Here is an 18976-nt window from a genome sequence, read left to right as displayed (position 1 = left end):
GGTGGTTCAGTGATAGGATACTCGCCTGCCACGCGGGTGACCCGGGTTGTATTCCCGGCTGACGCATCGTTATTTTTAGAAAAGCTCGCGCGTGCTGATTCGCCATATTGCATGCCATGAATGCAGGAGTAAGCAAATGGCGTCGGTGGTTCAGTGGTGGAATACTCGCCTGCCACGCGGGTGACCCGGGTTCTATTCCCGGCTGACGCATCGTTATTTTTAGAAAAGCTCATGCGTGCTGATTCGCAATATTGCATGCCATGAATGCCGGAGTAAGCAAATGGCGTCGGTGGTTCAGTGGTAGAATACTCGCCTGCCACGCGGTTGACCTGGGCTCGATTCCGGGCCGACGCGTCGCTATTTTTATAAAAGCTCACGCGTGCTGTTACGCAATATTGCATGTCATGAATGCCGGAGTAAGCAAATGGCGTCGGTAGTTCAGTGGTAAAATACTCGACTGCCACGCGGGTGACCCGGGTTCTATTCCCTGCCGAAGCATTGCTACTTTTAGAAAAGCTCACACGTGCTGTTACGCAATATTGCATGTCATGAATGCCACAGTAAACAAATGGCGTCGGTGGTTCAGTGGTAGAATGCTCGCCTGTCACACTGGTGACCCTGGTTTGATTCCCAGCCGACGCATCGTTTATTTTAAAAAAGTTCCTGCGTGCTATTCCACAACATTGCATGTCAAGAATGCAGGAGTAAGCAAATGGCGTTGGTGGTTCAGTGGTAGAATACTCGTCTGCCACGCGGGCGACCCGGGTTCGATTCCCGGCCGACGCATCGTTATTTTTGTAAAAGCTCACGCATGCTGTTACACAATATTGCATTCCATGAATGTAGGAGTAAGCAAATGGCGTCGGTGGTTCAGTAGTAGAATACTCGCCTGCCACGCGGGTGACCCGGGTTCGATTCCCGGCCGACGCATCGTTTATTTTAGAAAAGTACCTGCGTGCTATTCCACAATATTGCATGTCATGAATGCAGGAGTAAGCAAATGGCGTTGGTGGTTCAGTGATAGAATACTCACCTGCTGCGCGGGTGACCCGGGTTTGATTCCTTGCCGACGCATTGTTATTTTTAGAAAAACTCATGCATGCTGTTACGCTATATATGCATGCCATGACTGCAGGAGCAAGCAAATGGCGTCGGTGCTTCAGTGGTAGAATACTGGCCTGCCACGCGGGTGACCCAAGTTCGATTCTCGGCCGACGCATGGTTATCTTTAGAAAAGCTCACGCGTGCTGTTATGCAATATTCAATGCCACGAATGCAGGAGTAAGCAAATGGCGTCGGTGGTTCAGTGGTAGAATACTCGCCTGCCACGCGGGTGTCCCGGGTTCGATTCCCTGCCGAAGCATTGTTACTTCTTGAAAAGCTCACACGTGCTGTTACGCAATATTGCATGTCATGAATGCCGGAGAAAACAAATGGCATCGGTCGTTCAGTGGTAGAATGCTCGCCTGCCACACGGGTGACCCGGGTTCAATTCACGGCCGACGCGTCGTTATCTTTAAAAAAGCTCACGCGTGTTCTTACGCTATATATGGTTGCCATGAACGCAGAAGCAAGGAAATGGCGTTGGTGGTTCAGTGGTAGAATACTCGCCTGCCACGCGGGTGACCCGGGTTCGATTCCCGGCTGACGCATCGTTATTTTCAGAAACGCTCACGCGTGCTGTTACGCAATATTGCATGCCTTGAATGCAGGAGTAAGCAATTGGCGTCGGTGGTTCAGTGGTAAAATACTCGCCTGCCACGCGGCTGACTCGAGTTCGATTCCCTGCCGAAACTTCGTGTTTTTTAAAACTTTTCTTGCGTGCCTTTCCGCAATATCGCATGTCAATAATGCAGGAGTAGGCAAATGGTGTCGGTTGTTCAGGGGTAGAATACTCGCCTGCCACGCGGGTGACCCGGGTTCTATTCCCGGCTGACGCATCGTTATTTTTAGAAAAGCTAACGCGTGCTGATTCGCAATATTGCATGCCATGAATGCAGGAGTAAGCAAATGGCGTCGGTGGTTCTTTGGTAGAATACTCGCCTGCCACGCGGGTGACCCAGGTACTATTCCCTGGCTGACGCATCGTTATTTTTAGAAAAGCTCACGCGTGCTGATTCGCAATATTGCATGCCATGAATGCAGGAGTAAGCAAATGGCGTCGGTGGTTCAGTGGTAGAATACTCGCCTGCCACGGGGGTTACCTGTGTTTAAATCGCTGCCGAAGCATTGTTACTTTTAGAAAATCTCACGCGTGCTGTTACGCAATATTGCATGCCATGAATGCCGGAGTAAGCAAATGGCGTCGGTGGTTCAGTTGTAGAATACTCGCCTGCCACGCGGGTGATCCGGGTTCGAATCCCGGCCGAAGCATCGTTTATTTTAGAAAAGCTCACGCGTGCTTTTACGCTATATATACATGCCATGAATGCAGGAGCGAGCAAATGGCGTCGGCAGTTCAGTAGTAGAATACTCGCCTGCCACGCGGGTGACCCGGGTTCCATTCCCTGCCGAAGCATTGCTACATTTAGAAAAGCTCACACGTGCTGTTACGCAATATTGCATGTCATGAATGCCACAGTAAGCAAATGGCGTCGGTGGTTCAGTGGTAGAATGCTCGCCTGCCACACTGGTGACCCTGGTTTGATTCCCGGCCGACGCATCGTTTATTTTAAAAAAGTTCCTGCGTGCTATTCCGCAATAATGCATGTCAATAATGCAGGAGTAAGCAAATAGCGTTGGTGGTTCAGTGGTAGAATACTCGTCTGCCACGCGGGCGACCCGGGTTCGATTGCCGGCCGACGTATAGTTATTTTTGTAAAAGCTCACGCATGCTGTTACACAATATTGCATGCCATGAATGTAGGAGTAAGCAAATGGCGTCGGTGATTCATTGGTAGAATACTCGCCTGCCACGCGGATGACCCGGGTTCAATTCCCGGACTACGCATCGTTATTTTTGTAAAAGCTCACGCATGCTGTTACACAATATTGCATGCCATGAATGCAGGAGTAAGCAAATGGCGTCGGTGGTTCAGTGGTAGAATACTCGCCTGCCACGCGGGTGACCCGGGTTCGATTCCCGGCCGACGCATCGTTTATTTTTGAAAAGTATCTGCGTGCTATTCCGCAATATTGCATGTCATGAATGCAGGAGTAAGAATGGCGTTGGTGGTTCAGTGATAGAATACTCACCTGCTGCACGGGTGACCCGGGTTTGATTCCCGGCCGACGCATTGTTATTTTTAGAAAAGCTCATGCATGCTGTTACGCTGTATATGCATGCCATGAATGCAGGAGCAAGCAAATTGCGTCGGTGCTTCAGTGGTAGAATACTCGCCTGCCACGTGTGTGACCCAAGTTCGATTCTCGGACGACGCATCGTTATCTTTAGAAAAGCTCACGCGTGCTGTTATGCAATATTCAATGCCACGAATGCAGGAGTAAGCAAATGGCGTCGGTGGTTCAGTGGTAGAATACTCGCCTGCCACGCGGGTATCCCGGGTTCGATTCCCTGCCGAAGCATTGTTACTTTTTGAAAAGCTCACACGTGCTGTTACGCAATATCGCGTGTCAATAATGCAGGAGTAGGCAAATGGTGTCGGTTGTTCAGTGGTAGAATACTCGCCTGCCACGCGGTTGACCTGGGCTCGATTCCGGGCCGACGCATCGCTATTTTTATAAAAGCTCACGCGTGCTGTTACGCAATATTGCATGCCATGAATGCCGGAGTAAGCAAATGGCGTCGGTGGTTCAATGGTAAAATACTCGCCTGCCACGCGGGTGACCCGGGTTGTATTCCCGGCTGACGCATCGTTATTTTTAGAAAAGCTCACGCGTGCTGATTCGCAATATTGCATGCCATGAATGCAGGAGTAAGCAAATGGCGTCGGTGGTTCAGTGATAGGATACTCGCCTGCCACGCGGGTGACCCGGGTTGTATTCCCGGCTGACGCATCGTTATTTTTAGAAAAGCTCGCGCGTGCTGATTCGCCATATTGCATGCCATGAATGCAGGAGTAAGCAAATGGCGTCGGTGGTTCAGTGGTGGAATACTCGCCTGCCACGCGGGTGACCCGGGTTCTATTCCCGGCTGACGCATCGTTATTTTTAGAAAAGCTCATGCGTGCTGATTCGCAATATTGCATGCCATGAATGCCGGAGTAAGCAAATGGCGTCGGTGGTTCAGTGGTAGAATACTCGCCTGCCACGCGGTTGACCTGGGCTCGATTCCGGGCCGACGCGTCGCTATTTTTATAAAAGCTCACGCGTGCTGTTACGCAATATTGCATGCCATGAATGCCGGAGTAAGCAAATGGCGTCGGTAGTTCAGTGGTAAAATACTCGACTGCCACGCGGGTGACCCGGGTTCTATTCCCTGCCGAAGCATTGCTACTTTTAGAAAAGCTCACACGTGCTGTTACGCAATATTGCATGTCATGAATGCCACAGTAAACAAATGGCGTCGGTGGTTCAGTGGTAGAATGCTCGCCTGTCACACTGGTGACCCTGGTTTGATTCCCAGCCGACGCATCGTTTATTTTAAAAACGTTCCTACGTGCTATTCCACAACATTGCATGTCAAGAATGCAGGAGTAAGCAAATGGCGTTGGTGGTTCAGTGGTAGAATACTCGTCTGCCACGCGGGCGACCCGGGTTCGATTCCCGGCCGACGCATCGTTATTTTTGTAAAAGCTCACGCATGCTGTTACACAATATTGCATTCCATGAATGTAGGAGTAAGCAAATGGCGTCGGTGGTTCAGTAGTAGAATACTCGCCTGCCACGCGGGTGACCCGGGTTCGATTCCCGGCCGACGCATCGTTTATTTTAGAAAAGTACCTGCGTGCTATTCCACAATATTGCATGTCATGAATGCAGGAGTAAGCAAATGGCGTTGGTGGTTCAGTGATAGAATACTCACCTGCTGCGCGGGTGACCCGGGTTTGATTCCTTGCCGACGCATTGTTATTTTTAGAAAAACTCATGCATGCTGTTACGCTATATATGCATGCCATGAATGCAGGAGCAAGCAAATGGCGTCGGTGCTTCAGTGGTAGAATACTGGCCTGCCACGCGGGTGACCCAAGTTCGATTCTCGGCCGACGCATGGTTATCTTTAGAAAAGCTCACGCGTGCTGTTATGCAATATTCAATGCCACGAATGCAGGAGTAAGCAAATGGCGTCGGTGGTTCAGTGGTAGAATACTCGCCTGCCACGCGGGTATCCCGGGTTCGATTCCCTGCCGAAGCATTGTTACTTCTTGAAAAGCTCACACGTGCTGTTACGCAATATTGCATGTCATGAATGCCGGAGAAAACAAATGGCGTCGGTCGTTCAGTGGTAGAATGCTCGCCTGCCACACGGGTGACCCGGGTTCAATTCACGGCCGACGCGTCGTTATCTTTAAAAAAGCTCACGCGTGTTCTTACGCTATATATGCATGCCATGAACGCAGAAGCAAGGAAATGGCGTTGGTGGTTCAGTGGTAGAATACTCGCCTGCCACGCGGGTGACCCGGGTTCGATTCCCGGCTGACGCATCGTTATTTTCAGAAACGCTCACGCGTGCTGTTACGCAATATTGCATGCCTTGAATGCAGGAGTAAGCAATTGGCGTCGGTGGTTCTTTGGTAGAATACTCGCCTGCCACGCGGGTGACCCAGGTACTATTCCCGGCTGACGCATCGTTATTTTTATAAAAGCTCACGCGTGCTGATTCGCAATATTGCATGCCATGAATGCAGGAGTAAGCAAATGGCGTCGGTGGTTCAGTGGTAGAATACTCGCCTGCCACGGGGGTTACCTGTGTTTAAATCGCTGCCGAAGCATTGTTACTTTTAGAAAATCTCACGCGTGCTGTTACGCAATATTGCATGCCATGAATGCCGGAGTAAGCAAATGGCGTCGGTGGTTCAGTTGTAGAATACTCGCCTGCCACGCGGGTGATCCGGGTTCGAATCCCGGCCGAAGCATCGTTTATTTTAGAAAAGCTCATGCATGCTGTTACGCTATATATGCATGCCATGAATGCAGGAGCAAGCAAATTGCGTCGGTGCTTCAGTGGTAGAATACTCGCCTGCCACGCGGGTGACCCAAGTTCGATTCTCGGCCGACGCATCGTTATCTTTAGAAAAGCTCACGCGTGCTGTTATGCAATATTCAATGCCACGAATGCAGGAGTAAGCAAATGGCGTCGGTCGTTCAGTGGTAGAATACTCGCCTGCCACGCGGGTATCCCGGGTTCGATTCCCTGCCGAAGCATTGTTACTTTTTGAAAAGCTCACACGTGCTGTTACGCAATATCGCATGTCAATAATGCAGGAGTAGGCAAATGGTGTCGGTTGTTCAGTGGTAGAATACTCGCCTGCCACGCGGTTGACCTGGGCTCGATTCCGGGCCGACGCATCGCTATTTTTATAAAAGCTCACGCGTGCTGTTACGCAATATTGCATGCCATGAATGCCGGAGTAAGCAAATGGCGTCGGTGGTTCAATGGTAAAATACTCGCCTGCCACGCGGGTGACCCGGGTTGTATTCCCGGCTGACGCATCGTTATTTTTAGAAAAGCTCACGCGTGCTGATTCGCAATATTGCATGCCATGAATGCAGGAGTAAGCAAATGGCGTCGGTGGTTCAGTGATAGGATACTCGCCTGCCACGCGGGTGACCCGGGTTGTATTCCCGGCTGACGCATCGTTTATTTTAAAAAAGTTCCTGCGTGCTAATCCACAACATTGCATGTCAAGAATGCAGGAGTAAGCAAATGGCGTTGGTGGTTCAGTGGTAGAATACTCGTCTGCCACGCGGGCGACCCGGGTTCGATTCCCGGCCGACGCATCGTTATTTTTGTAAAAGCTCACGCATGGTGTTACACAATATTGCATTCCATGAATGTAGGAGTAAGCAAATGGCGTCGGTGGTTCAGTAGTAGAATACTCGCCTGCCACGCGGGTGACCCGGGTTCGATTCCCGGCCGACGCATCGTTTATTTTAGAAAAGTACCTGCGTGCTATTCCACAATATTGCATGTCATGAATGCAGGAGTAAGCAAATGGCGTTGGTGGTTCAGTGATAGAATACTGACCTGCTGCGCGGGTGACCCGGGTTTGATTCCTTGCCGACGCATTGTTATTTTTAGAAAAACTCATGCATGCTGTTACGCTATATATGCATGCCATGAATGCAGGAGCAAGCAAATGGCGTCGGTGCTTCAGTGGTAGAATACTGGCCTGCCACGCGGGTGACCCAAGTTCGATTCTCGGCCGACGCATGGTTATCTTTAGAAAAGCTCACGCGTGCTGTTATGCAATATTCAATGCCACGAATGCAGGAATAAGCAAATGGCGTCGGTGGTTCAGCGGTAGAATACTCGCCTGCCACGCGGGTATCCCGGGTTCGATTCCCTGCCGAAGCATTGTTACTTCTTGAAAAGCTCACACGTGCTGTTACGCAATATTGCATGTCATGAATGCCGGAGAAAACAAATGGCGTCGGTCGTTCAGTGGTAGAATGCTCGCCTGCCACACGGGTGACCCGGGTTCAATTCACGGCCGACGCGTCGTTATCTTTAAAAAAGCTCACGCGTGTTCTTACGCTATATATGCATGCCATGAACGCAGAAGCAAGGAAATGGCGTTGGTGGTTCAGTGGTAGAATACTCGCCTGCCACGCGGGTGACCCGGGTTCGATTCCCGGCTGACGCATCGTTATTTTCAGAAACGCTCACGCGTGCTGTTACGCAATATTGCATGCCTTGAATGCAGGAGTAAGCAATTGGCGTCGGTGGTTCAGTGGTAAAATACTCGCCTGCCACGCGGCTGACTCGAGTTCGATTCCCTGCCGAAACATCGTGTTTTTTAAAACTTTTCTTGCTTGCCCTTCCGCAATATCGCATGTCAATTATGCAGGAGTAGGCAAATGGTGTCGGTTGTTCAGGGGTAGAATACTCGCCTGCCACGCGGGTGACCCGGGTTCTATTCCCGGCTGACGCATCGTTATTTTTAGAAAAGCTCACGCGTGCTGATTCGCAATATTGCATGCCATGAATGCAGGAGTAAGCAAATGGCGTCGGTGGTTCTTTGGTAGAATACTCGCCTGCCACGCGGGTGACCCAGGTACTATTCCCGGCTGACGCATCGTTATTTTTAGAAAAGCTCACGCGTGCTGATTCGCAATATTGCATGCCATGAATGCAGCAGTAAGCAAATGGCGTCGGTGGTTCAGTGGTAGAATACTCGCCTGCCACGGGGGTTACCTGTGTTTAAATCGCTGCCGAAGCATCGTTACTTTTAGAAAATCTCACGCGTGCTGTTACGCAATATTGCATGCCATGAATGCCGGAGTAAGCAAATGGCGTCGGTGGTTCAGTTGTAGAATACTCGCCTGCCACGCGGGTGATCCGGGTTCGAATCCCGGCCGAAGCATCGTTTATTTTAGAAAAGCTCACGCGTGCTTTTACGCTATATATACATGCCATGAATGCAGGAGCAAGCAAATGGCGTCGGCAGTTCAGTAGTAGAATACTCGCCTGCCACGCGGGTGACCCGGGTTCCATTCCCTGCCGAAGCATTGCTACATTTAGAAAAGCTCACACGTGCTGTTACGCAATATTGCATGTCATGAATGCCACAGTAAGCAAATGGCGTCGGTGGTTCAGTGGTAGAATGCTCGCCTGCCACACTGGTGACCCTGGTTTGATTCCCGGCCGACGCATCGTTTATTTTAAAAAAGTTCCTGCGTGCTATTCCGCAATAATGCATGTCAATAATGCAGGAGTAAGCAAATAGCGTTGGTGGTTCAGTGGTAGAATACTCGTCTGCCACGCGGGCGACCCGGGTTCGATTGCCGGCCGACGTATAGTTATTTTTGTAAAAGCTCACGCATGCTGTTACACAATATTGCATGCCATGAATGTAGGAGTAAGCAAATGGCGTCGGTGGTTCATTGGTAGAATACTCGCCTGCCACGCGGATGACCCGGGTTCAATTCCCGGACTACGCATCGTTATTTTTGTAAAAGCTCACGCATGCTGTTACACAATATTGCATGCCATGAATGCAGGAGTAAGCAAATGGCGTCGGTGGTTCAGTGGTAGAATACTCGCCTGCCACGCGGGTGACCCGGGTTCGATTCCCGGCCGACGCATCGCTTATTTTTGAAAAGTATCTGCGTGCTATTCCGCAATATTGCATGTCATGAATGCAGGAGTAAGCAATTGGCGTTGGTGGTTCAGTGATAGAATACTCACCTGCTGCGCGGGTGACCCGGGTTTGATTCCCGGCCGACGCATTGTTATTTTTAGAAAAGCTCATGCATGCTGTTACGCTATATATGCATGCCATGAATGCAGGAGCAAGCAGATGGCGTTGGTGGTTCAGTGGTAGAATACTCGCCTGCCGCGCGGGTGACCCGGGTTCGATTCCCAGCCGACGCATTGTTATTTTTGAAGAAGCTCAGACGTGTTGTTACGAACAATTGCATGTCATGAATGAAGGAGTAAGCAACTGGCATTGGTGGTTCAGTAGTAGAATACTCGCCTGCCACGCGGGTGACCCGGGTTCTATTCCCTGCCGAAGCATTGCTACTTTTATAAAAGCTCACCCGTGCTGTTACGCAATATTGCATGTCATGAATGCCACAGTAAACAAATGGCGTCGGTGGTTCAGTGGTGGAATGCTCGCCTGCCACACTGGTGACCCTGGTTTGATTCTCGGCCGACGCATCGTTTATTTTAAAAAAGTTCCTGCGTGCTATTCCACAACATTGCATGTCAAGAATGCAGGAGTAAGCAAATGGCGTTGGTGGTTCAGTGGTAGAATACTCGTCTGCCACGCGGGCGACCCGGGTTCGATTCCCGGCCGACGCATCGTTATTTTTGTAAAAGCTCACGCAAGCTGTTACACAATATTGCATGCCATGAATGTAGGAGTAAGCAAATGGCGTCGGTGGTTCAGTGGTAGAATACTCGCCTGCCACGCGGGTGACCCGGGTTCGATTCCCGGCCAACGCATCGTTTATTTTAGAAAAGTACCTGCGTGCTATTCCGCAATATTGCATGTCATGAATGCAGGAGTAAGCAAATGGCGTTGGTGGTTCAGTGATAGAATACTCACCTGCTGCGCGGGTGACCCGGGTTTGATTCCCGGCCGACGCATTGTTATTTTTAGAAAAGCTCATGCATGCTGTTACGCTACATATGCATGCCATGAATGCAGGAGCAAGCAAATTGCGTCGGTGCTTCAGTGGTAGAATACTCGCCTGCCACGCGGGTGACCCAAGTTCGATTCTCGGCCGACGCATCGTTATCTTTAGAAAAGCTCACGCGTGCTGTTATGCAATATTCAATGCCACGAATGCAGGAGTAAGCAAATGGCGTCGGTGGTTCAGTGGTAGAATACTCGCCTGCCACGCGGGTATCCCGGGTTCGATTCCCTGCCGAAGCATTGTTACTTTTTGAAAAGCTCACACGTGCTGTTACGCAATATCGCATGTCAATAATGCAGGAGTAGGCAAATGGTGTCGGTTGTTCAGTGGTAGAATACTCGCCTGCCACGCGGTTGACCTGGGCTCGATTCCGGGCCGACGCATCGCTATTTTTATAAAAGCTCACGCGTGCTGTTACGCAATATTGCATGCCATGAATGCCGGAGTAAGCAAATGGCGTCGGTGGTTCAGTGGTAAAATACTCGCCTGCCACGCGGGTGACCCGGGTTGTATTCCCGGCTGACGCATCGTTATTTTTAGAAAAGCTCACGCGTGCTGATTCGCAATATTCCATGCCATGAATGCAGGAGTAAGCAAATGGCGTCGGTGGTTCAGTGGTAGGATACTCGCCTGCCACGCGGGTGACCCGGGTTGTATTCCCGGCTGACGCATTGTTATTTTTAGAACAGCTCGCGCGTGCTGATTTGCCATATTGCATGCCATGAATGCAGGAGTAAGCAAATGGCGTCGGTGGTTCAGTGGTGGAATAGTCGCCTGCCACGCGGGTGACCCGGGTTCTATTCCCGGCTGACGCATCCTTATTTTTAGAAAAGCTCATGCGTGCTGATTCGCAATATTGCATGCCATGAATGCCGGAGTAAGCAAATGGCGTCGGTGGTTCAGTGGTAGAATACTCGCCTGCCACGCGGTTGACCTGGGCGCGATTCCGGGCCGACGCGTCGCTATTTTTATAAAAGCTCACGCGTGCTGTTACGCAATATTGCATGCCATGAATGCCGGAGTAAGCAAATGGCGTCGGTAGTTCAGTGGTAAAATACTCGACTGCCACGCGGGTGACACGTGTTCGATTCCTGGCTGAAGCATCGTTATTTTGAGAAAAGCTCACGCGTGCTGTTACGCAATATTGCATGCCATAAATGCAGGAGTAAGCAAATGGCGTCGGTGGTTCAGTGGTGGAATACTCGCCTGCCACGCGGGTGACCCGGGTTTGATTCCGTGCCAAAGCATTGTTACTTTTTGAAAAGCTCACACGTGCTGTTACGCAATATTGCATGTCATGAATGCCGGAGAAAACAAATGGCGTCGGTCGTTCAGTGGTAGAATGCTCGCCTGCCACAGGGGTGACCCGGGTTCAATTCACGGCCGACGCATCGTTATCTTTAAAAAAGCTCACGCGTGTTCTTACGCTATATATGCATGCCATGAACGCAGAAGCAAGGAAATGGCGTCGGTGGTTCAGTGGTAGAATACTCGCCTGCCACGCGGGTGACCCGGGTTTGATTCCCGGCTGACGCATCGTTATTTTCAGAAACGCTCACGCGTGCTGTTGCGCAATATTGCATGCCATGAATGCAGGAGTAAGCAATTGGCGTCGGTGGTTCAGTGGTAAAATACTCGGCTGCCACGCGGCTGACTCGAGTTCGATTCCCTGCCGAAACATCGTGTTTTTTAAAACTTTTCTTGCGTGCCTTTCCGCAATATCGCATGTCAATAATGCAGGAGTAGGCAAATGGTGTCGGTTGTTCAGGGGTAGAATGCTCGCCTGCCACGCGGGTGACCCGGGTTCTATTCCCGGCTGACGCATCGTTATTTTTAGAAAAGCTCACGCGTGCTGATTCGCAATATTGCATGCCATGAATGCAGGAGTAAGCAAATGGCGTCGGTGGTTCTGTGGTAGAATACTCGCCTGCCACGCGGGTGACCCGGGTACTATTCCCGGCTGACGCATCGTTATTTTTAGAAAAGCTCACGCGTGCTGATTCGCAATATTGCATGCCATGAATGCAGGAGTAAGCAAATGGCGTCGGTGGTTCAGTGGTAGAATACTCGCCTGCCACGCGGGTTACCTGTGTTTAATTCGCTGCCGAAGCATTGTTACTTTTAGAAAATCTCACGCGTGCTGTTACGCAATATTTAATGCCCTGAATGCCGGAGTAAGCAAATGGTGTCGGTTGTTCAGTGGTGGAATACTCGCCTGCCACGTGGTTGACCTGGGCTCGATTCCGCGCCGACGCGTCGCTGTTTTTTAAAAAAGCTCACACGTGCTGTTACGCAATATCGCATGTCAATAATGCAGGAGTAGGCAAATGGTGTCGGTTGTTCAGTGGTAGAATACTCGCCTGCCACGCGGTTGACCTGGGCTCGATTCCGGGCCGACGCATCGCTATTTTTATAAAAGCTCACGCGTGCTGTTACGCAATATTGCATGCCATGAATGCCGGAGTAAGCAAATGGCGTCGGTGGTTCAGTGGTAAAATACTCGCCTGCCACGCGGGTGACCCGGGTTGTATTCCCGGCTGACGCATCGTTATTTTTAGAAAAGCTCACGCGTGCTGATTCGCAATATTCCATGCCATGAATGCAGGAGTAAGCAAATGGCGTCGGTGGTTCAGTGGTAGGATACTCGCCTGCCACGCGGGTGACCCGGGTTGTATTCCCGGCTGACGCATTGTTATTTTTAGAACAGCTCGCGCGTGCTGATTTGCCATATTGCATGCCATGAATGCAGGAGTAAGCAAATGGCGTCGGTGGTTCAGTGGTGGAATAGTCGCCTGCCACGCGGGTGACCCGGGTTCTATTCCCGGCTGACGCATCCTTATTTTTAGAAAAGCTCATGCGTGCTGATTCGCAATATTGCATGCCATGAATGCCGGAGTAAGCAAATGGCGTCGGTGGTTCAGTGGTAGAATACTCGCCTGCCACGCGGTTGACCTGGGCGCGATTCCGGGCCGACGCGTCGCTATTTTTATAAAAGCTCACGCGTGCTGTTACGCAATATTGCATGCCATGAATGCCGGAGTAAGCAAATGGCGTCGGTAGTTCAGTGGTAAAATACTCGACTGCCACGCGGGTGACACGTGTTCGATTCCTGGCTGAAGCATCGTTATTTTGAGAAAAGCTCACGCGTGCTGTTACGCAATATTGCATGCCATAAATGCAGGAGTAAGCAAATGGCGTCGGTGGTTCAGTGGTGGAATACTCGCCTGCCACGCGGGTGACCCGGGTTTGATTCCGTGCCAAAGCATTGTTACTTTTTGAAAAGCTCACACGTGCTGTTACGCAATATTGCATGTCATGAATGCCGGAGAAAACAAATGGCGTCGGTCGTTCAGTGGTAGAATGCTCGCCTGCCACAGGGGTGACCCGGGTTCAATTCACGGCCGACGCATCGTTATCTTTAAAAAAGCTCACGCGTGTTCTTACGCTATATATGCATGCCATGAACGCAGAAGCAAGGAAATGGCGTCGGTGGTTCAGTGGTAGAATACTCGCCTGCCACGCGGGTGACCCGGGTTTGATTCCCGGCTGACGCATCGTTATTTTCAGAAACGCTCACGCGTGCTGTTGCGCAATATTGCATGCCATGAATGCAGGAGTAAGCAATTGGCGTCGGTGGTTCAGTGGTAAAATACTCGGCTGCCACGCGGCTGACTCGAGTTCGATTCCCTGCCGAAACATCGTGTTTTTTAAAACTTTTCTTGCGTGCCTTTCCGCAATATCGCATGTCAATAATGCAGGAGTAGGCAAATGGTGTCGGTTGTTCAGGGGTAGAATGCTCGCCTGCCACGCGGGTGACCCGGGTTCTATTCCCGGCTGACGCATCGTTATTTTTAGAAAAGCTCACGCGTGCTGATTCGCAATATTGCATGCCATGAATGCAGGAGTAAGCAAATGGCGTCGGTGGTTCTGTGGTAGAATACTCGCCTGCCACGCGGGTGACCCGGGTACTATTCCCGGCTGACGCATCGTTATTTTTAGAAAAGCTCACGCGTGCTGATTCGCAATATTGCATGCCATGAATGCAGGAGTAAGCAAATGGCGTCGGTGGTTCAGTGGTAGAATACTCGCCTGCCACGCGGGTTACCTGTGTTTAATTCGCTGCCGAAGCATTGTTACTTTTAGAAAATCTCACGCGTGCTGTTACGCAATATTTAATGCCCTGAATGCCGGAGTAAGCAAATGGTGTCGGTTGTTCAGTGGTGGAATACTCGCCTGCCACGTGGTTGACCTGGGCTCGATTCCGCGCCGACGCGTCGCTGTTTTTTAAAAAAGCTCACACGTGCTGTTACGCAATATTGCATGCCATAAATGCAGGAGTAAGCAAATGGCGTCGGTGGTTCAGTGGTAAAATACTCGCCTGCCACGCGGTCGACCCGGGTTTGATTCCGTGCCAAAGCATTGTTACTTTTTGAAAAGCTCACACGTGCTGTTACGCAATATTGCATGTCATGAATGCCGGAGAATACAAATGGCATCGGTGGTTCAGTGGTAGAATACTCGCCTACCACACGGGTGACCCGGGTTCAATTCACGGCCGACGCATCGTTATCTTTAAAAAAGCTCACGCGTGTTGTTACACTATATATACACGTCATGAATGCAGGAGCAAGCAAATGGCGTCGGTAGTTCAGTAGTAGAATACTCGCCTGCCACGCGGGTGACCCGGGTTCTATTCCCTGCCGAAGCATTGCTACTTTTAAAAACGCTCACACGTGCTGTTACGCAAAATTGCATGTCATGAATGCCACAGTAAACAAATGGCGTCGGTGGTTCAGTGGTAGAACGCTCGCTTGCCACACTGGTGACTCTGGTTCGATTCCCGGCCGACGCATCGTTTATTTTAAAAAGGTTCCTGCGTGCTATTCCACAATATCGCATGTCAAGAATGCAGGAGTAAGCAAATGGCGTTGGTGGTTCAGTGGTGGAATACTCGTCTGTCACGCGGGCGACCTGGGTTCGATTCCCGGCCGACGCATCGTTATTTTTGTAAAAGCTCATGCATGCTGTTACATAATATTGCAAGCCATGAATGTAGGAGTACGCAAATGGCGTCGGTGGTTCAGTGGTAGAATACTCGCCTGCCACGCGGGTGACCCGGGTTCGATTCCCGGCCGACGCATTGTTATTTTTGTAAAAGCTCACGCATGCTGTTACACAATATTGCATGCCATGAATGCAGGAGTAAGCAATTGGCATCGGTGGTTCAGTGGTAAAATACTCGCCTGCCACGCGGCTGACTCGGGTTCGATTCCCTGCCGAAACATCGTGTTTTTTAAAACTTTTCTTGCGTGCCTTTCCGCAATATCGCATGTCAATAATGCAGGAGTAGTCAAATGGTGTCGGTTGTGCAGTGGTAGAATACTCGCCTGCCACGCGGGTGACCCGGGTTCTATTTCCGGCTGACGCATCGTTATTTTTAGAAAAGCTCACGCGTGCTTATTCGCAATAGTGCATGCCATGAATGCAGGAATAAGCAAATGGCGTCGGTGGTTCTGTGGTAGAATACTCGCCCTCCACGCGGGTGACCCGGGTGCTATTCCCGGCTGACGCATCGTTATTTTTAGAAAAGCTCACGCGTGCTGATTCGCAATATTGCATGCCATGAATGCAGGAGTAAGCAAATGGCGTTGGTGGTTCAGTGGTAGAATACTCGCCTGCCACGCGGGTTAACTGTGTTTAAATCGCTGCCGAAGCATTGTTACTTTTAGAAAATCTCACGCGTGCTGTTACGCAATATTGCATGCCATGAATGCCGGAGTAAGCAAATGGCGTCGGTGGTTCAGTTGTAAAATACTCGTCTGCCACGCGGGTGATCCGGGTTCGAATCCCGGCCGAAGCATCGTTCATTTTAGAAAAGCTCACGCGTGCTTTTACGCTATATATACATGCCATGAATGCAGGAGCAAGCAAATGGCGTCGGTAGTTCAGTAGTAGAATACTCGCCTGCCACGCGGGTGACCCGGGTTCCATTCCCTGCCGATGCATTGTTATTTTTGAAGAAGCTCAGACGTGTTGTTACGAATAATTGCATGTCATGAATGAAAGAGTAAGCAACTGGCGTTGGTGGTTCAGTGGTAGAATACTCGGCTGCCACGCGGGTGACCCGGGTTCGATTCCCGGCTGACGCATCGTTATTTTTAGAAACGCTCACGCGTGCTGTTACGCAATATTGCATGCCATGAATGCAGGAGTAAGCGATTGGCGTCGGTGGTTCAGTGGTAAAATACTCGCCTGCCACGCGGCTGACCCGGGTTCGATTCCCTGCCGAAACATTGTGTTTTTTAAAAATTTTCTTGCGTGCCTTTCCGCAATATCGCATGTCAATAATGCAGGGGTAAGCAAATGATGTCGGTTGTTCAGTGGTAGAATATTTGCCTGCCACGTGGTACCTAGGCTCGATTCCGGGCCGACGCGTCGCTATTTTTATAAAAGCTCACACGTGCTGTTACGCAATATTGCATGCCATAAATGCAGGAGTAAGCAAATGGCGTTGGTGGTTCAGTGGTGGAATACTCGCCTGCCACGCGGATGACCCGGGTTTGATTCCGTGCCAAAGCATTGTTACTTTTTGAAAAGCTCACACGTGCTGTTACGCAAAATTGCATGTCATGAATGCCACAATAAACAAATGGCGTCGGTGGTTCAGTGGTAGAACGCTCGCTTGCCACACTGGTGACCCTGGTTCGATTCCCGGCCGACGCATCGTTTATTTTAAAAAAGTTCCTGCGTGCTATTCCACAATATCGCATGTCAAGAATGCAGGAGTAAGCAAATGGCGTTGTTGGTTCAGTGGTAGAATACTCGTCTGTCACGCGGGCGACCCGGGTTCGATTCCCGGCCGACGCATCGTTATTTTTGTAAAAGCTCACGCATGCTGTTACACAATATTGCATGCCATGAATGTAGAAGTACGCAAATGGCGTCGGTGGTTCAGTGGTAGAATACTCGCCTGCCACGCGGGTGACCCGGGTTCGATTCCCGGCCGACGCATCGTTATTTTTGTAAAAGCTCACGCATGCTGTTACACAATATTGCATGCCATGAATGCAGGAGTAAGCAATTGGCGTCGGTGGTTCAGTGGTAGAATACTCGCCTGCCACGCGGGTGACCCGGGTTCGATTCCCAGCCGACGCATCGTTATTTTTGTAAAAGCTCACGCATGCTGTTACACAATATTGCATGCCATGAATGCAGGAGTAAGCGATTGGCGTCGGTGGTTCAGTGGTAAAATACTCGCCTGCCACGCGGCTGACCCGGGTTTGATTCCCTGCCGAAACATTGTGTTTTTTAAAAATTTTCTTGCGTGCCTTTCCGCAATATCGCATGTCAATAATGCAGGGGTAAGCAAATGATGTCGGTTGTTCAGTGGTAGAATATTTGCCTGCCACGTGGTACCTGGGCTCGATTCCGGGCCGACGCGTCGCTATTTTTATAAAAGCTCACACGTGCTGTTACGCAATAATGCATGCCATAAATGCAGGAGTAAGCAAATGGCGTCGGTGGTTCAGTGGTGGAATACTCGCCTGCCACGCGGTTGACCCGGGTTTGATTCCGTGCCAAAGCATTGTTACTTTTTGAAAAGCTCACACGTGCTGTTACGCAAAATTGCATGTCATGAATGCCACAATAAACAAATGGCGTCGGTGGTTCAGTGGTAGAACGCTCGCTTGCCACACTGGTGACCCTGGTTCGATTCCCGGCCGACGCATCGTTTATTTTAAAAAAGTTCCTGCGTGCTATTCCACAATATCGCATGTCAAGAATGCAGAAGTAAGCAAATGGCGTTGTTGGTTCAGTGGTAGAATACTCGTCTGTCACGCGGGCGAGCCGGGTTCGATTCCCGGCCGACGCATCGTTATTTTTGTAAAAGCTCACGCATGCTGTTACACAATATTGCATGCCATGAATGTAGGAGTACGCAAATGGCGTCGGTGGTTCAGTGGTAGAATACTCGCCTGCCACGCGGGTGACCCGGGTTCGATTCCCGGCCGACGCATCGTTATTTTTGTAAAAGCTCACGCATGCTGTTACACAATATTGCATGCCATGAATGCAGGAGTAAGCAATTGGCGTCGGTGGTTCAGTGGTAAAATACTCGCCTGCCACGCGGCTGACTCGGGTTCGATTCCCTGCCGAAACATCGTGTTTTTTAAAACTTTTCTTGCGTGCCTTTCCGCAATATCGCATGTCAATAATGCAGGAGTAGGCAAATGGTGTCGGTTGTGCAGTGGTAGAATACTCGCCTGCCACGCGGGTGACCCGGGTTCTATTCCCGGCTGACGCATCGTTATCTTTAGAAAAGCTCACGCGTGCTGATTCGCAATATTGCATGCCATGAATGCAGGAGTAAGCAAATGGCGTCGGTGGTTCTGTGGTAGAATACTCGCCTGCCACGCGGGTGACCCGGGTGCTATTCCCGGCTGACGCATCGTTATTTTTAGAAAAGCTCACGCGTGCTGTTACGCAATATTGCATGCCATGAATGCCGGAGTAAGCAAATGGCGTCGGTGGTTCTGTTGTAGATTACTCGCCTGCCACTCGGGTGATCCAGGTTCGAATCCCGGCCGAAGCATCGTTTATTTTAGAAAAGCTCACGCGGGCTTTTACGCTATATATACATGCCATGAATGCAGGAGCAAGCAAAAGGCGACGGTAGTTCAGTAGTAGAATACTCGCCTGCCACGCGGGTGACCCGGGTTCCATTCCCTGCCGAAGCATTGCTACATTTAGAAAAGCTCACACGTGCTGT

The 18976-nt window shown here is 50.5% G+C and overlaps 51 non-coding genes across 51 annotated transcripts; all 51 read left to right on the top strand.

Moving 5' to 3' along the window:
- The first annotated feature begins 139 nt into the window (after window positions 1–139).
- On the top strand, window positions 140–210 carry TRNAG-GCC (transfer RNA glycine (anticodon GCC)). Its single transcript has one exon. It is a non-coding gene; the product is annotated as a tRNA-Gly (tRNA).
- Window positions 211–715: 505 nt separating this feature from the next.
- On the top strand, window positions 716–786 carry TRNAG-GCC (transfer RNA glycine (anticodon GCC)). Its single transcript has one exon. It is a non-coding gene; the product is annotated as a tRNA-Gly (tRNA).
- Window positions 787–859: 73 nt separating this feature from the next.
- Window positions 860–930, top strand: TRNAG-GCC (transfer RNA glycine (anticodon GCC)). The gene has a single exon. It is a non-coding gene; the product is annotated as a tRNA-Gly (tRNA).
- Window positions 931–1148: 218 nt separating this feature from the next.
- TRNAG-GCC (transfer RNA glycine (anticodon GCC)) lies at window positions 1149–1219 on the top strand. The gene has a single exon. It is a non-coding gene; the product is annotated as a tRNA-Gly (tRNA).
- Window positions 1220–1292: 73 nt separating this feature from the next.
- On the top strand, window positions 1293–1363 carry TRNAG-GCC (transfer RNA glycine (anticodon GCC)). The gene has a single exon. It is a non-coding gene; the product is annotated as a tRNA-Gly (tRNA).
- Window positions 1364–1581: 218 nt separating this feature from the next.
- Window positions 1582–1652, top strand: TRNAG-GCC (transfer RNA glycine (anticodon GCC)). The gene has a single exon. It is a non-coding gene; the product is annotated as a tRNA-Gly (tRNA).
- Window positions 1653–2302: 650 nt separating this feature from the next.
- TRNAG-GCC (transfer RNA glycine (anticodon GCC)) lies at window positions 2303–2373 on the top strand. The gene has a single exon. It is a non-coding gene; the product is annotated as a tRNA-Gly (tRNA).
- A 362-nt stretch (window positions 2374–2735) lies between these two features.
- On the top strand, window positions 2736–2806 carry TRNAG-GCC (transfer RNA glycine (anticodon GCC)). The gene has a single exon. It is a non-coding gene; the product is annotated as a tRNA-Gly (tRNA).
- A 217-nt stretch (window positions 2807–3023) lies between these two features.
- Window positions 3024–3094, top strand: TRNAG-GCC (transfer RNA glycine (anticodon GCC)). The gene has a single exon. It is a non-coding gene; the product is annotated as a tRNA-Gly (tRNA).
- A 360-nt stretch (window positions 3095–3454) lies between these two features.
- TRNAG-GCC (transfer RNA glycine (anticodon GCC)) lies at window positions 3455–3525 on the top strand. Its single transcript has one exon. It is a non-coding gene; the product is annotated as a tRNA-Gly (tRNA).
- A 505-nt stretch (window positions 3526–4030) lies between these two features.
- On the top strand, window positions 4031–4101 carry TRNAG-GCC (transfer RNA glycine (anticodon GCC)). The gene has a single exon. It is a non-coding gene; the product is annotated as a tRNA-Gly (tRNA).
- A 505-nt stretch (window positions 4102–4606) lies between these two features.
- On the top strand, window positions 4607–4677 carry TRNAG-GCC (transfer RNA glycine (anticodon GCC)). The gene has a single exon. It is a non-coding gene; the product is annotated as a tRNA-Gly (tRNA).
- Window positions 4678–4750: 73 nt separating this feature from the next.
- Window positions 4751–4821, top strand: TRNAG-GCC (transfer RNA glycine (anticodon GCC)). The gene has a single exon. It is a non-coding gene; the product is annotated as a tRNA-Gly (tRNA).
- A 218-nt stretch (window positions 4822–5039) lies between these two features.
- On the top strand, window positions 5040–5110 carry TRNAG-GCC (transfer RNA glycine (anticodon GCC)). Its single transcript has one exon. It is a non-coding gene; the product is annotated as a tRNA-Gly (tRNA).
- Window positions 5111–5183: 73 nt separating this feature from the next.
- On the top strand, window positions 5184–5254 carry TRNAG-GCC (transfer RNA glycine (anticodon GCC)). The gene has a single exon. It is a non-coding gene; the product is annotated as a tRNA-Gly (tRNA).
- Window positions 5255–5327: 73 nt separating this feature from the next.
- TRNAG-GCC (transfer RNA glycine (anticodon GCC)) lies at window positions 5328–5398 on the top strand. The gene has a single exon. It is a non-coding gene; the product is annotated as a tRNA-Gly (tRNA).
- Window positions 5399–5472: 74 nt separating this feature from the next.
- Window positions 5473–5543, top strand: TRNAG-GCC (transfer RNA glycine (anticodon GCC)). The gene has a single exon. It is a non-coding gene; the product is annotated as a tRNA-Gly (tRNA).
- A 361-nt stretch (window positions 5544–5904) lies between these two features.
- Window positions 5905–5975, top strand: TRNAG-GCC (transfer RNA glycine (anticodon GCC)). Its single transcript has one exon. It is a non-coding gene; the product is annotated as a tRNA-Gly (tRNA).
- Window positions 5976–6049: 74 nt separating this feature from the next.
- On the top strand, window positions 6050–6120 carry TRNAG-GCC (transfer RNA glycine (anticodon GCC)). The gene has a single exon. It is a non-coding gene; the product is annotated as a tRNA-Gly (tRNA).
- A 649-nt stretch (window positions 6121–6769) lies between these two features.
- On the top strand, window positions 6770–6840 carry TRNAG-GCC (transfer RNA glycine (anticodon GCC)). Its single transcript has one exon. It is a non-coding gene; the product is annotated as a tRNA-Gly (tRNA).
- A 73-nt stretch (window positions 6841–6913) lies between these two features.
- TRNAG-GCC (transfer RNA glycine (anticodon GCC)) lies at window positions 6914–6984 on the top strand. Its single transcript has one exon. It is a non-coding gene; the product is annotated as a tRNA-Gly (tRNA).
- A 218-nt stretch (window positions 6985–7202) lies between these two features.
- TRNAG-GCC (transfer RNA glycine (anticodon GCC)) lies at window positions 7203–7273 on the top strand. Its single transcript has one exon. It is a non-coding gene; the product is annotated as a tRNA-Gly (tRNA).
- Window positions 7274–7346: 73 nt separating this feature from the next.
- TRNAG-GCC (transfer RNA glycine (anticodon GCC)) lies at window positions 7347–7417 on the top strand. The gene has a single exon. It is a non-coding gene; the product is annotated as a tRNA-Gly (tRNA).
- Window positions 7418–7490: 73 nt separating this feature from the next.
- On the top strand, window positions 7491–7561 carry TRNAG-GCC (transfer RNA glycine (anticodon GCC)). The gene has a single exon. It is a non-coding gene; the product is annotated as a tRNA-Gly (tRNA).
- A 74-nt stretch (window positions 7562–7635) lies between these two features.
- TRNAG-GCC (transfer RNA glycine (anticodon GCC)) lies at window positions 7636–7706 on the top strand. The gene has a single exon. It is a non-coding gene; the product is annotated as a tRNA-Gly (tRNA).
- A 649-nt stretch (window positions 7707–8355) lies between these two features.
- On the top strand, window positions 8356–8426 carry TRNAG-GCC (transfer RNA glycine (anticodon GCC)). Its single transcript has one exon. It is a non-coding gene; the product is annotated as a tRNA-Gly (tRNA).
- A 362-nt stretch (window positions 8427–8788) lies between these two features.
- Window positions 8789–8859, top strand: TRNAG-GCC (transfer RNA glycine (anticodon GCC)). Its single transcript has one exon. It is a non-coding gene; the product is annotated as a tRNA-Gly (tRNA).
- Window positions 8860–9076: 217 nt separating this feature from the next.
- Window positions 9077–9147, top strand: TRNAG-GCC (transfer RNA glycine (anticodon GCC)). The gene has a single exon. It is a non-coding gene; the product is annotated as a tRNA-Gly (tRNA).
- A 73-nt stretch (window positions 9148–9220) lies between these two features.
- TRNAS-GCU (transfer RNA serine (anticodon GCU)) lies at window positions 9221–9291 on the top strand. Its single transcript has one exon. It is a non-coding gene; the product is annotated as a tRNA-Ser (tRNA).
- A 74-nt stretch (window positions 9292–9365) lies between these two features.
- Window positions 9366–9436, top strand: TRNAG-GCC (transfer RNA glycine (anticodon GCC)). Its single transcript has one exon. It is a non-coding gene; the product is annotated as a tRNA-Gly (tRNA).
- A 361-nt stretch (window positions 9437–9797) lies between these two features.
- On the top strand, window positions 9798–9868 carry TRNAG-GCC (transfer RNA glycine (anticodon GCC)). The gene has a single exon. It is a non-coding gene; the product is annotated as a tRNA-Gly (tRNA).
- Window positions 9869–9941: 73 nt separating this feature from the next.
- TRNAG-GCC (transfer RNA glycine (anticodon GCC)) lies at window positions 9942–10012 on the top strand. Its single transcript has one exon. It is a non-coding gene; the product is annotated as a tRNA-Gly (tRNA).
- Window positions 10013–10085: 73 nt separating this feature from the next.
- TRNAS-GCU (transfer RNA serine (anticodon GCU)) lies at window positions 10086–10156 on the top strand. The gene has a single exon. It is a non-coding gene; the product is annotated as a tRNA-Ser (tRNA).
- Window positions 10157–10230: 74 nt separating this feature from the next.
- TRNAG-GCC (transfer RNA glycine (anticodon GCC)) lies at window positions 10231–10301 on the top strand. The gene has a single exon. It is a non-coding gene; the product is annotated as a tRNA-Gly (tRNA).
- Window positions 10302–10374: 73 nt separating this feature from the next.
- On the top strand, window positions 10375–10445 carry TRNAG-GCC (transfer RNA glycine (anticodon GCC)). Its single transcript has one exon. It is a non-coding gene; the product is annotated as a tRNA-Gly (tRNA).
- A 217-nt stretch (window positions 10446–10662) lies between these two features.
- Window positions 10663–10733, top strand: TRNAG-GCC (transfer RNA glycine (anticodon GCC)). The gene has a single exon. It is a non-coding gene; the product is annotated as a tRNA-Gly (tRNA).
- A 73-nt stretch (window positions 10734–10806) lies between these two features.
- TRNAG-GCC (transfer RNA glycine (anticodon GCC)) lies at window positions 10807–10877 on the top strand. The gene has a single exon. It is a non-coding gene; the product is annotated as a tRNA-Gly (tRNA).
- A 794-nt stretch (window positions 10878–11671) lies between these two features.
- On the top strand, window positions 11672–11742 carry TRNAG-GCC (transfer RNA glycine (anticodon GCC)). Its single transcript has one exon. It is a non-coding gene; the product is annotated as a tRNA-Gly (tRNA).
- Window positions 11743–12680: 938 nt separating this feature from the next.
- On the top strand, window positions 12681–12751 carry TRNAG-GCC (transfer RNA glycine (anticodon GCC)). The gene has a single exon. It is a non-coding gene; the product is annotated as a tRNA-Gly (tRNA).
- A 73-nt stretch (window positions 12752–12824) lies between these two features.
- TRNAG-GCC (transfer RNA glycine (anticodon GCC)) lies at window positions 12825–12895 on the top strand. The gene has a single exon. It is a non-coding gene; the product is annotated as a tRNA-Gly (tRNA).
- A 794-nt stretch (window positions 12896–13689) lies between these two features.
- On the top strand, window positions 13690–13760 carry TRNAG-GCC (transfer RNA glycine (anticodon GCC)). The gene has a single exon. It is a non-coding gene; the product is annotated as a tRNA-Gly (tRNA).
- Window positions 13761–14698: 938 nt separating this feature from the next.
- Window positions 14699–14769, top strand: TRNAG-ACC (transfer RNA glycine (anticodon ACC)). The gene has a single exon. It is a non-coding gene; the product is annotated as a tRNA-Gly (tRNA).
- Window positions 14770–15131: 362 nt separating this feature from the next.
- Window positions 15132–15202, top strand: TRNAD-GUC (transfer RNA aspartic acid (anticodon GUC)). Its single transcript has one exon. It is a non-coding gene; the product is annotated as a tRNA-Asp (tRNA).
- A 73-nt stretch (window positions 15203–15275) lies between these two features.
- On the top strand, window positions 15276–15346 carry TRNAG-GCC (transfer RNA glycine (anticodon GCC)). The gene has a single exon. It is a non-coding gene; the product is annotated as a tRNA-Gly (tRNA).
- A 938-nt stretch (window positions 15347–16284) lies between these two features.
- On the top strand, window positions 16285–16355 carry TRNAG-GCC (transfer RNA glycine (anticodon GCC)). The gene has a single exon. It is a non-coding gene; the product is annotated as a tRNA-Gly (tRNA).
- Window positions 16356–16858: 503 nt separating this feature from the next.
- Window positions 16859–16929, top strand: TRNAG-GCC (transfer RNA glycine (anticodon GCC)). The gene has a single exon. It is a non-coding gene; the product is annotated as a tRNA-Gly (tRNA).
- Window positions 16930–17002: 73 nt separating this feature from the next.
- TRNAD-GUC (transfer RNA aspartic acid (anticodon GUC)) lies at window positions 17003–17073 on the top strand. Its single transcript has one exon. It is a non-coding gene; the product is annotated as a tRNA-Asp (tRNA).
- Window positions 17074–17146: 73 nt separating this feature from the next.
- On the top strand, window positions 17147–17217 carry TRNAG-GCC (transfer RNA glycine (anticodon GCC)). The gene has a single exon. It is a non-coding gene; the product is annotated as a tRNA-Gly (tRNA).
- Window positions 17218–17290: 73 nt separating this feature from the next.
- TRNAG-GCC (transfer RNA glycine (anticodon GCC)) lies at window positions 17291–17361 on the top strand. Its single transcript has one exon. It is a non-coding gene; the product is annotated as a tRNA-Gly (tRNA).
- A 503-nt stretch (window positions 17362–17864) lies between these two features.
- Window positions 17865–17935, top strand: TRNAG-GCC (transfer RNA glycine (anticodon GCC)). The gene has a single exon. It is a non-coding gene; the product is annotated as a tRNA-Gly (tRNA).
- A 217-nt stretch (window positions 17936–18152) lies between these two features.
- TRNAG-GCC (transfer RNA glycine (anticodon GCC)) lies at window positions 18153–18223 on the top strand. The gene has a single exon. It is a non-coding gene; the product is annotated as a tRNA-Gly (tRNA).
- Window positions 18224–18976: the final 753 nt, after the last annotated feature.

The sequence above is a fragment of the Rhipicephalus microplus genome, chromosome 2 (assembly GCF_043290135.1).
Source record: "Rhipicephalus microplus isolate Deutch F79 chromosome 2, USDA_Rmic, whole genome shotgun sequence".
In the NCBI taxonomy this organism is placed as follows: Eukaryota; Metazoa; Arthropoda; class Arachnida; order Ixodida; family Ixodidae; genus Rhipicephalus; species Rhipicephalus microplus.
This window is presented reverse-complemented; position numbering and strand designations above follow the sequence as displayed.